The 12334-nt window shown below is 45.5% G+C and overlaps 1 long non-coding RNA gene across 1 annotated transcript in view; it reads right to left on the bottom strand.

Annotated features, from left to right (window-relative positions):
• Positions 1 to 2016: 2016 nt before the first annotated feature.
• LOC119799560 overlaps positions 2017 to 12334 on the bottom strand; it is a 78184-nt gene continuing 67866 nt past the window's right edge. The window contains exons 5-6 of the long non-coding RNA XR_005282859.1: positions 9437 to 9519; positions 2017 to 3061 (exon numbers count right to left, since the gene is read on the bottom strand). This is a non-coding gene — a long non-coding RNA (uncharacterized LOC119799560). The remainder of the gene's footprint in view (positions 3062 to 9436; positions 9520 to 12334) is intronic.

Raw genomic sequence — 12334 nt, 5'->3', positions numbered from 1 at the left:
ACACTTGTGTTATTGAGTAGTTCTGGCTTCCAGCATACATGTCACCTCTTCAGCCATGGACATAAATGTCTGTTTTCTCTTCCCATACTTCAAACTTCACATGTGACCATGTAAACATTTTTAACCTCTGTGGTATTTAATCTTGGGGATCAGTTTGGTGGGATCTGAAATCAGCTAAGAGACTTTCTTCTGGCTGGGTCTATGAGGGGCATTTCCAGGAGGTCCAGGCAGAACTAACTGAAGAGGGAAGACCAGTACCTTACATCTGGTACTCTGTTATAAAGAGAGCCAACGAAGAAGCAACACTGTGCCTGTCTGCCTTCACTTCTTATTGGTAGGATCATCTGTCTATGGTGTTGCTGCTACTCCACCCTCTGTTGACTTTGACCTCCAGCTGTTTTGACCTTCCAGCATAGACTACAGATCCCCAGGAATTCTCTAGGTCTCAGCACTAGATAAAGACTGCTTAGGCTTCCAACTTTGTGGACTGAGCAACCCCCTGTTCCAAACCCCGACAGTGTGCAACTGGCTATTTTTGTTCTGCCGAGAGCATATCATGGAAGCCAATCTAACAAATCCTCCTTGAGATAGATATCCTTCCCCATCAGACTGTGCCTCTAACTGCAGTTCTCGCTCTGTGGTTTGTTGTGGATATGAGTTATAGATGTGGTGCCGTCTTTTGTGCTGTAGAATGTTTGTTCAATGACGCAAAGCTGTGTAGATGTGTTTCTGTACTTGTCTAAAACACCTGATTGGTCCAATAAAGAGCTGAATGGCCAATACCTACACAGGAGGAAGGATAGGCTGACTGGCATGCAGAGAGAATAAATAGAAGAAGAGGAGCATTAAAGGGAGGAGTGAGAGGAGGAGAAGGAGAAGGAGGAGAGGAGGGGACCAGTTGTTCAGCCACACAGCCAGACACAGAAAGAAGGAAAGAAAAGATATGCATAAATAGAGAAAATTAAAATCCCAGAGGGAAAATACAGAGGGGATAATTTAAGAAAAACTGGCTAAAAATAAGCCAAGCTAAGGCCAGGCATTCATAGGAAAGAATAAGTCTCCTTGAATTTATTTAGGAGCTGGGTGGCAGTCCCCCAAAACAAAAACAGTAAAAAAAAAAACCAACTACAGTGGGAAGTGACCCCTTTGAGGGGTGCCTCTCAGATATCCTGAATATCAGATATTTACATTATGATTCATAACAGTAGCAAAATTACAGTTATGAAGTAGCAACAAAAATAATTTTATGGTTGAGGGGTGGCCAGCACAGCAAGATGAACTGTCTTAAAGGGTGGCAGCATCGGGAAGGTTGAGACAAGTCTGGAGAACCATCCTGCTTGCTCTCACCCACCAGTCCTCTTCTAGTCTCTGACCTTGGCCGTTCTCTGTGCTGGGATAGGTACATCTACCTCTCCCTTGGCCTGGTACAGGGCTTGTCCCTCATATGCCAGCTCCAGGGAAGTTCTTTGTGTGGTATTTTTATAGATTCTTTGAGAATTCATGAATTTTATACATCCAGACAGTGAATTTCAATCATATTCAGCTGCTCTCACCCCTCCAATTCCTCCCACATCCACTCCTAAATGCTTGTCTCCTTTTGTTTTCAATAACCCACTTAGTTCAACAAATCCACCTCTATACACATGTGTGTAAGACCCTCCCTCCAGCTGCACATGTGTAGTGATGAGACGAGCAGGCCTGCTTTTTGTCCCGCCCAGCTCCCACATGGCTAGCTTAGCCCCGGAAATAATAACACACAAATTGTTATTTTCAACACTGCTTGGCCCATTAGTTTCAGCCTCTTATTGGCTAATTCTCATATCTTGCTTTAACCCATATTTAGTAATTTGTGTAGCACCACGAGGTAGTCGCTTACCAAGAGAGATCTTAACCTGCGTCTGTCTCGGAGAGGAGAGGCATGGCGACTGCCTATGGTGGCTGCCTGAAGCATCTGCCTGAATCTGCTTTCTTTCTCCCACAATTCTGTTCTGTCTACTCTGCCTACCTAATATTCTGTCCTATTAAAGGGCCAAGGCAGTTTCTTTATTAATCAATGAAAGTAACACATAGACAGATGACTCTCCTCCACCACACATGGTGAGCACCATGGGAGCATACCCCTAAACATAACTGACTCTCCATTCCCTAGTGATGATCGTCTCCTGCTAGTTCCTCAACCAGGGGTGCAGGCTGGTGAGCTTCTCCTTTGTTCAGTACAGGTTGTTGATTGACTTGGTCTTCTGTAGGCCTTGTGCCTCCTGTGACTTCCTGAATGGAGCTGTCTCGAGAAGACACTCTTTCAAAGTCCCCAGTCCTTTGCAGCCTCCAGCTCTTACCATGCCCTCTTCCAGGATGCCGCATGAGTCAGCCTTAGGTGCAGATAGCTGTCCCATTTGGGGCTGTGCATTCTACAGACACTTACTCTGCTATTTGACCAGTTGTAAGTTGTGAACTGTCTATCCACTGAGCAAATATGCTTCCCTGGTGGGGTTTGAGAGCTGCATTAATCTGTGTGCATAGAGATATGTATTTAGAAGGCAAGTTGATACTATGTCCACTTAGCAAGGTAATAGTAATAGGTTCACACCTAGCATTGAAGGTCTTGAAAGCAAGACTCTCCTTGACGGTCAGGGCAGTGGTCTCTGCCGTCGCAGCACCCTGGATTTTGCCTCTCTCACAGCCTAAGCCGTGTAGTTGTGTTGAATCCACTCATCTACTCAGAGCCCCGTAGAAACGAGCGGCGCTGCATGCACTGTGGCTTCTTTAGTATCTAGCACTGCACCTAACTGAGTAAATAACTGTTGAATAAGAAAACCTAATTAGCGACAGCCATTCATTCATCTTTGCTAAACATGGATAATCAACCCCCGAAGATCCTTTGTCTTCATTTCCTTCTCCTAGGCTGGGCTCATAAATCAGTGACCTGCCACTATCCGTTCTCTCCAAGTTATTATCCAGTGATGTAATTTGTGCATTGAAGCAAAACTTGTCTGCGAGGATTTTCTTGTACTTAGTCATTGCCTCCTGACAGCAGGCTGACCGCTAAAGAAGAAATGTTTACCTGGAGAGGGAGGGAAAGGTTACAATTTAATTCAGTACGGAGTAGATTTTCTAGGAGTGAATTCTGCTAGACTTTAGACCTCCCTTAATAAGAAGTCTTCTCTGTGCCCATCTGTGCCCATGACATCCTTTAGGTGTGGCTGAGCATTGGTCCATCTCGCAGTTGCTGATGGATGGACCTTCGTCTCCCTCCTTTCTACCTGTGACCCCTCGTCTCTGATTGACACCTCCCAGAACACTGGCCTGGGTACCTTGTTCCGCCCGTATGATGACATATTTGCAATTCACTGGCATCCTGAACTCGACCTTGACAACAAGACTGGGCAGTGTAGGTGAAGATGAATGAGACAATTATTTTTACAGGGAGTATAAACAGCCGGAGCTGGCTGTGTGAACCATGGCCGCAGAACGTGCTGCTTTTTAGCATCGAGACACTGCCCCTTGAATTCTGAGCAGTAGCAAGTAGAGGGAGAGTGTTCAGTCAGACAATCACTTATAAAATTTACTTATAAAAGTAAATCAGGATTCAGCTCAGTAGCATCACAAAGCACAGTCAACACTGAAATCTCCTGCAGAAAATGTAAAGGGAGAAGGGCACCAGTTTCGATGCTCATAGAATTATTAAAAGATTTGGAGCCGGGGCTGGAGAGATGGCTCAGAGGTTAAGAGCATTGCCTGCTCTTCCAAAGGTCCTGAGTTCAATTCCCAGCAGCCACATGGTGGCTCACAACCATCTGTTATGAGGTCTGGCACCCTCTTCTGGCCTGCAGGCACACACACAGACAGAATATTGTATACATAATAAATAAATAAATAAATAAATAAATAAATAAATAAATAAATAAATATTAAAAAAAAGATTTGGAGCCTTGGTTTATTGTCTGTAAAATAGAAATAGTCATAAGAAGGAATGGCAACTAATATGTAAAATCATATCCAACTGCACCTACACTGAGTAAGAATTCAAATCTAAGCCGGGCGTGGTGGCACCCATCTCTAATCCCAGCACTTGGGAGGCAGAGGTGGGTGAATCTCTAAGTCTGAGGCCAGCCTGGTCTGCAGAGCGAGTTCCAGGACAGCCAGGGCTGTTACACAAAGAAACCTTGACTCAAAAAAACAAACAATAAGAATTCAAATCTATAGCATGATCTCTTTAGGAAAGCAGCGTAAAAGCTGGCAGACTAAAGCATGAAGCCTTCCAAAGCACAGTCTATAAAGAGAGTTTAAGAAATGGACAAGCTAATTACTGTGAAAAACAAAGGGAGGAAAAACTATGAAGCCCTGCAAATACAAAAGAAAGAAAGATGCAGGCACTATCGGAGCCTGTGATGGAAACAGAGACCCCTACGTGGCTTAAGCAGATGAATCAGACATTCCCCACAGAGAAAAGTGCTTAGCGGATCTCTAGGCACAAGAACAGTTGAGGAGAATTGGAGTGTTTGCGGGCCTGGGGTGTAATTACCTTCCATTTCCCATGAAACATCAATAAACTCTGTGCACGCAGTAATGTGCTGGGTGGCACATTGCCAAGGAGAAGGAAGGCAGCTGACCCACTCAGGTGGGAGAGCAAGCAACCTGGAGCTGTGAGGAGTGGGCAGCATCCTGGCAACACTGAGGACCAGGCAACATCTTAGCATCTTTAAGGACAGGGCAGCATCCTGGTGACTCTTTGCATCCTGACCCTAGAAGCAGTGCAGAGTCTAACAATAAGCTGCACAGTTGCCTTCTAAGGACCCTAAAACAGGACCCATTACCTCATCTTCCTAGTTCCAGGCTTGTCCCGGGAACTACGGCTATGCCCATCTCTAGTGCATGGGAGATAAAGTCCTCTTACTTGGAGGTTCCAACAGAACAGTGAATATCTGAAAGGCTAGAGAATCTGTGCAGAGCTGGATTTCAAGGATGCCTTCACCTCGTGTTGAGAGAGGCAATCTTATGGGCACAATCAGGCTTTTGATCCCAAAGATATGACCACTTGGTCTAGAGACAGAGAGTTCCCATCGCCTACACTGAGTGGCTTTGCCTGAGTTCACCATCGATGGCCGTGCACCCAATTGTGTTGTTCAAGCCTGTACATCTCATGACATCTGACCTAGCCCACTGCTCTGTCTGACCTTTGTGAAGTGGGGCTAACATCCTTACAGTACACAGGACCAGGCATATTCAGGCTCCTTATCCCATGTTAGCTGCTGGGTGGACACACTGACCAAACACCCATGACCAAAGGCAAACATGCCCTGTATCCTCTCTATACAAACAGAGCATGGCTGCACCCGTAAGCTACCCATACTGTGATTTCCTTGGCAACTTCACTCCCAAGGTGCTGGGGTGAAACACCCCAAGTTCTGCCCCGATACTACCACTTGCTCAGCACACCTCAAGAGATGTTCACTGTCGACCACAGGAGATCACAGGTGTGGAAGTAATTGGCAAACTTGATAAGATACAAAGTAGGGTAATCATACAATAATGAGTGGATTTTACATTTCTGTGACCAATGTCAACCAAGCAACTGTGAAGCGATCAGTTTTCGAGTGACCTGGGGCTCATTTTTAAAGAACCAAGGTAAATTGTGCCTTATGATTGTTGTGATATTCAGATAACCTGTGTGCAGCTTCTCATATGTTCTATTAATCAGGTAATCAGCATTTATTTATGAGTAAGTATTAGCTACTTTACTCGTGGCTGAAGCAAAATACCCAGCAAAGACAACTTATGGAAGGAAGGGTTGATTTGGGGGTCACAGTTCGAGGAAACAGTCCCTCGTGGTGGGGGAGGCATGGCGTCAGGAGAATGAATCAGCTAGTCACATGGTGTCCAAAGCCAAGAAGCATCACGAGATTAATTCTGGTACTCCTGGCTTTCTTTTTTTTACTCCACAATTAACCCCAGTCCATGGGATGATGCTGTGCACATTCAGGGTGGGTTTTCCCACACCAACTAAATGTCTCTATAATCCTTTATACTGTAGGAGTATGTTTCCATGGTGATTCTAAACTCCATAAACAAATTGACAATGGAGATTCACCATCACCGAGTGGCACTAAGAGGGGATTGATGTGAAAGGAAAACAAATACCTAGCTCCTGAATACAAAGATTACGATGAAGCAGAGCAGCAGGAGCTGAATGGTTTGTCATGCTTGGCATTCATGTTGGACAATACCCACATTGGACAGCTCGAAAATGCCAGAACTGCACCTCTGAGGATCTGACACGCTCTTCTGGCCTCCTCAAACACCACGTATGCATGTGCACACTCACATACGTGTAAATAATAGAAATAATAAAAGTAATCCATTTTTTAAGGATAAGAATTGAGTTCAACAGAGATTCTGTCTCAAAAAGGGGGAGCAGGAACTGGGGCTGGAGAGGTGGTTCAGTGGTTAAGAGTACTTGCTGCTCTTGCAGGGGACTGGAGTTCTATTCTCAGCACCCATATTGAGGGGTCGTAACTGCATCTGGATCCATTAGCTCAATGCACTGTTATGGCTTCAGTGGGTGCTGCATTCATTTGCATGTGTGTGCGAGCGCACACACACACATACAAATAAAAATTAAAGAGAAGAGTAGTTAAATAGTTTGTGGCATAAGAATAGACTATTATTCAGTTGTGTTTTATTTTTAAAGAAGATGAGGCCGGGGTGTGCCTTTGTTGGTAGAGTATTTGCTCAGCATGCAGAAAACCCTGGATTCCATGCCCAGCACCTCCCAAACTGGGCATGCTGGTACATGTCTTTAATCTTAGTACTTGGCAAGTAGAGAAAAAGGATCAGAAGTTCTAGATCATCCTTGGCAACACAGTAAGTTCAAGGCCAGCCTAGGCTACATGAGACCTTGTAGCAGGAAAAAAAAAAGATAATGATCATGACAAAAATATATTTCTTTCTAGTTACAAATGGGAAATTTCTAGAAAAATAAGCTAAAAAAAAGATACAGCACAGTGTGAATATGATCCTATCTAGTCTATAATAAAAGCATGAATGATAAAAAGCTATACTCATCTGTTCCATCTTTTAGTTTTAATTATTGAAGGGTTTTGTACACAGCTTTATAAGACGCACACACAGTGAAGGTGAACACCTGTTTAGGATACTCTGGAGGCCTGGAGAGAACTGAAGCTGATGGCGGACAGGTATCCACTGTCACCTTCAGTGGTCTGTGGTTTGAACCATGTCACTTTCTGAAGCACAGGTGCAGTTTTTGGTCTAGTTTTACTAGTTTGTTTGCTTGTTATGTTTTATTTATTATATTTTAGAGCACATGTTCATGTGTCTTTAGATTTATGCCTGAGAAATGCACACACATGCACACATGTGGAGGTCAGAGGTCAACACTGAGCATCTTCGTCAAGCACTCTCCACCTTCTTTTTTGAGGCAGGGTCTCTCACTCACCCTGAAGTTCACTGCCTGGAGTCTGTCTCCTCCCCACTATCGAGATTACAGGTGCATCCCACAGCACCTGGCTTTTGCATGCGGGTTCTTGGAGACCTGACCCGGGTCCACATACTTGCATGTGAGCACCTTACCAATGGAGCCATCTACCCAGGCCGCTATAGATTCTTTTTCTTCTTCCTGGCAGCAGGAAGCAGAGGCATCAATGAACCTGGATCCTGAGAACAGTGTACAGGGCAGGGGTAACACCGTGATCCCTCTCCACACAGAAACATCACATTCCCTTGAGACCTTCTGGCTGGAGGACCAGACAAGGCCCCTGCTCTGATCTCAGGGTCACCTAGAGGTACTCAAAGGAAAAGTGAAGGCCAGAAAGGACTTCAGAAAGAGCCCAAGAGCCTAGAAACACAGTAGACAGACCATATGTCAAAAGAGAACTCTGACCAAAACCTGTGGCCACTCTCACAGAAAGCCAACGTCTAGGTATGGGCAGCCAGCATGCTTGCTACTCATCAGAATACTGTCCCTAATTATTGCTCCAGGAACCCAATGAGTCCCACAGCAGCGGGCCTCATTGTCAGTATTTGACTAATAACTGACAACTTCCCTAATTATTGTCCCACTTCTAGCTTAAAGCCAGGCCAAGAAAGGAAAACATTCCCTAACTAGTTCCATAGGCTGCCTCGCTTGTAGTTAGTCTGAGCTAGGATCCTCCAGCCGAAATCTCCCTCGCCACAGCACAGTGTGAATAAATAGCCTTTCTCTGTCCCTACTTAGCGAGCCTCCATCCATTTCTGCTCTCCTTTAGGACACCTCGGCTACCAGGGCTCTGCAACACTACAGCCGCAGAACATGACATTCCAATAATTAGTAAAATATAACAAATTGCATATGCTCACAATGACTAACGTTCATACAAATCATTCCATCAAATTCAGGGGAAGCAAAAGAGATGGCTCTAAGCCCTCTGTGTTTATGCATGAATTTTGATGGACAGCTGAGAGAGATTTTTTCAAATATAATTTCTAATACAGCTCTTTCTTTTTGGCCCCCTGCCTCTGGACTTCCAGGTGCTGGCTATCAGGGCTTCAAGGAGGCGCTGGCTTCCAATGGAGCAATGCCAAAATTGATCCTGGTATAATAAGGAGCTTGAAACCCCAACATTATCCAGTGAGAACAGAGCATCTAAATGTAGCTGAGCACAGCAAGAATGATGACAGGAAGACAGGATGGTGAAATCTCCCCAGCACTCATGGGGAGAAGGCACAGAGTGCTGAGCTCAGGTGCAGGGTGTTCCTCTCTTCTCTGAAAGAGGCAGGCAGTTTAGACACATCCAGACAGATGTGAAGGCAGCAAGGAGCAAGACATGACATCCAGAGGCGTCCCCATGGGTGTGGCAGAAGAAACTCATAAGTCTCCAGAAGTGATGATTGTTCCCTTAAAGTTTATGTGCTTATGACTGGTGATTGATGTGTCTGTACTGGAATAGAAACTATTAGAGAGTAAGGCTAATGGGGAGGTGGGGATAACCCTGCCATGATGCTTACGGTTTGGTTTTTCTTTTCTTTTTTTTTTTTTTTTTTTTTTTTTTTTTGCAGCACAAGACAGGATCGTCTAGGGAGAAGGAGCCTCAGCGGAGAGGTTGTTTTTGGCACACTAGCCCTTGGTCCAGTCTCTGGTGTGCTTTCTTGATTGATAATTGATGTGGGGGGTCCAGGTAACTGTGGGTGGTGCCACCCTTGGGCAGGCAGGTGTATGAGAAAGCAAGCTGAGTGAGACATGGGGAAAAGGCCGGTAAGCAACATGGTCTCTGCTTCACTTTCTGCACTGAATTCCTCCCTGACTCCCTCCACACTGGACTATAAGCTGTAAGATGAAATAAACCCTTTCCTCCCCGAGTTGCTTTTGGTCATGGTGTTTATCATACACAGTACTTTGAAACATAGCTTTGGGAAGATGTCACCCACTCAATACAGGTCTTACCTTCATTTGTTCCTACTGACATGTCATACAGGGCCTTAGTGAGTAGGCTTGTCAGTCCTGGTGGCCCACAGGTGTCCCGTGTCCTGAAAATGAGTGACATCGTTAAGATCGAATTTAAAAGGTGGGGATCCAGGCTGGTGATATAGCTCCCTTGGCAGTGAGAACAAAACCTGTTTGATCCCCAGCACTGCATAAAACAGGGCATGGTGATAGATGCCTGTAATCCCTATACTTGAGAAGTGAAGAGAGGAGGGTCGGGGAGTTAAAGAGCGTCTTCACTACACAGTGACTTCAAGGCCAACTGAGTCTACGTGAGGGCTTGTGTCTAAATAAATAAATACTTTAAATTCAAAATTAACAGAGGAACCTTTAGAGCCAGCACTTCAAACTATCTGGACATGTGAATGGTTCCTACACCAGACACACATGCCAGCCATGACTCATTGCACCCGGGGGACTCACTGAAGGATGTCCCGGGGATGAGAGAGATCCAGCCCCTCTGTTTTCCAGATCTCCAAAGCTAAACCTCCCTACATTTTCACACACACACACACACACACACACACACACACACACACACACACGAGGCAAGAAGGAAGGAAGCAGGGAATAACAGAAATAGGAAAGGCACATCAATCTCCCCATAAAGAGTTCAATATTGACTCGGGTCAACATTCTCAAACTGAATTACATAACTTCCCTTCCAGTGCTTATAATTCCCCAGAACTTGGTCTCCTACAGAACTCAGACCTGCAACAGGCCAAAACAAGAAAATCCATTTCTGTGCACATCTTAAAGCGGCAGGAGGAGTGGGCTGATGTGGGATGTCCTTCTGTATATGTGTTGCTTTTATTGGTTGATGAATAAAGCTGTTTTGACCAGTGGCTTAGCAGAGTAAAGCCAGGCAGGAAATCCAGAGATTATATATAGAGAGAGTAGGCAGAGTCAAGGAGACAGTCTCTGGAACCTTACCCAGTAAACCACAGCCTTGTGGCAATACACAGAATAATAGAGATGTGTTGTTTTAAGTTTTAAGAGCTAGCCAATAAGAAACCTAAGCTATTGGTCAAGCAGTGTTGTAATCAACATAGTTTCTGTGTGATTATTCAGGACTGAGTGGGTCAGAAATGAAAGAGCAGTCTCTGCTTACAGTGGACTGGTACATCTCCGTAAGAACACACGTCTCTACACACGTGTTTGCCCATGGCAGAGGGAGTGGTCTGAAGGAAGGCCCAGCCCTCTGTGGGTGGCACCACAGCCTGAGCTGCATAAGAACTCTAATGTAGCCTGAACCTGTGAGCAAGTCAGTGTGCCAGCTTCCATGGCTTCTGCTTCAAGCTCCTGCCCTAACTCCTCTCAATGGTGGGCTGCAACCTGGAAGCGTAAGCCAAATAAACCCTTCCCTCCCCTAAGCCGTTTTCAGCCAGAGCGTCTTATCACAATAAAAAAGAAGCTAGAACAAATGCCATAGCAATCCCAGGAGGTTGGAAGCACAATGAGTACTCACAGTATATCAGAAACTGGAGGGAGGCCCCATCACAGGGGCTACATGGAAGTGTCAAAGCCAAAGATGAGAACAGGAGATGGGAGACATTGTGGGAGCCAGGCAATGGGAGGTGGTAGAGCAGAGCACCTAGGGTGCATTCACTGGCCCCGGCTCTGCTCTTCCTGCCTTCTGTTCATTGTCATGGCTCTTGTGAGCTGGCCTGGGAGCTTGCACAGGCCCAGTGATCCAGCTTCTGCACAGCCTTGGGAGGACACAGAACGCCCACCTTCAGGGTACTAAATGGCTACATTCAGAGTACAAAGGCAGGGCCGGGAATTATGACTACATGGTACCTAGCAGAACAGAGAGTGTAATACTGAGGAGTCCCGGGCAGGCTTGGCAACTCCAGCACTTGGACAGCCTGGTGAAACAGTTGGTGGCTTAGCACATGCCCGTGCCCAAAGAGAGACACCTGTCTCTTCTCTGTGCCACAGCCGAGTGCAGACACGTGGAGCCTCTAACATCTCCCCAGACAATGCTCCATAGCTGCGCTGTCCAACAAATTAGGCACTAGCCACGCGTGCAATCGGAATTCATTAACACTCCATTGAAAATGCCCAGTGTTAGATGTGCCTGGCTGCTCTGCACAGAATGGCACAGACACCGGGCAGCTCTGGCACCAGAGGTGACTGCACCACACAGAACCAATATAAACAAAATAGTTAGCCATCCACGACAGCCCAGGAACTATCGGTTTGGGCTCAGAGTATACTAAATCTGTAATCTGGGGAAACAGGTGACTCAGTTGGTAAAGTGTTTTTCATACATGCATGAAGACTCAAGTTCAAGCCCCCAGAACCCACATAAAAGAGGCAAGTACAGTCTCACATAATTATAATCCTAGTCGTGGGGAAGCAGCGACTGGATCCTGGAGCCCACTGGCTGAACTGGCAAGCTCCAGGTTCAGGGAGAAAACCTGTCTCAAAAAAGAACAGTGAAGGAAACACCTATTGTTGACCTCTGGCCTCCATATGTGCACACATACATGTGTACACACATGAACATATACATACAGACATACATTAAAAAAAATCGCCAAGGAAATATTTTAAATGGATGTAATAACCTAACAACATAGCTGGAGAAACTTCGAGTTCAGGGCTCGTACATTAGCTAATTCAGCTAATATATGTGACCCTAGAGAACTTGACTTAGTCGCTTTGATTCTTTTCCACTAATGTGCATGATGCATATAGGATGGGGACATGTGTGGGATGGTTTACTGGAATCACAAAAATAGCATCCCTCTCCCCAGGAAGGGCTTAGAGTAGTCATTGCCTTTTTGTCTCCAGCCACAGTTTACATAGAGAACAAAGCTGGTCATGTGTAAATGATTCCGGGTACTCGACTGG

This window comes from Arvicola amphibius, chromosome 12 (assembly GCF_903992535.2).
Source record: "Arvicola amphibius chromosome 12, mArvAmp1.2, whole genome shotgun sequence".
In the NCBI taxonomy this organism is placed as follows: domain Eukaryota; kingdom Metazoa; phylum Chordata; class Mammalia; order Rodentia; family Cricetidae; genus Arvicola; species Arvicola amphibius.
This window is presented reverse-complemented; position numbering and strand designations above follow the sequence as displayed.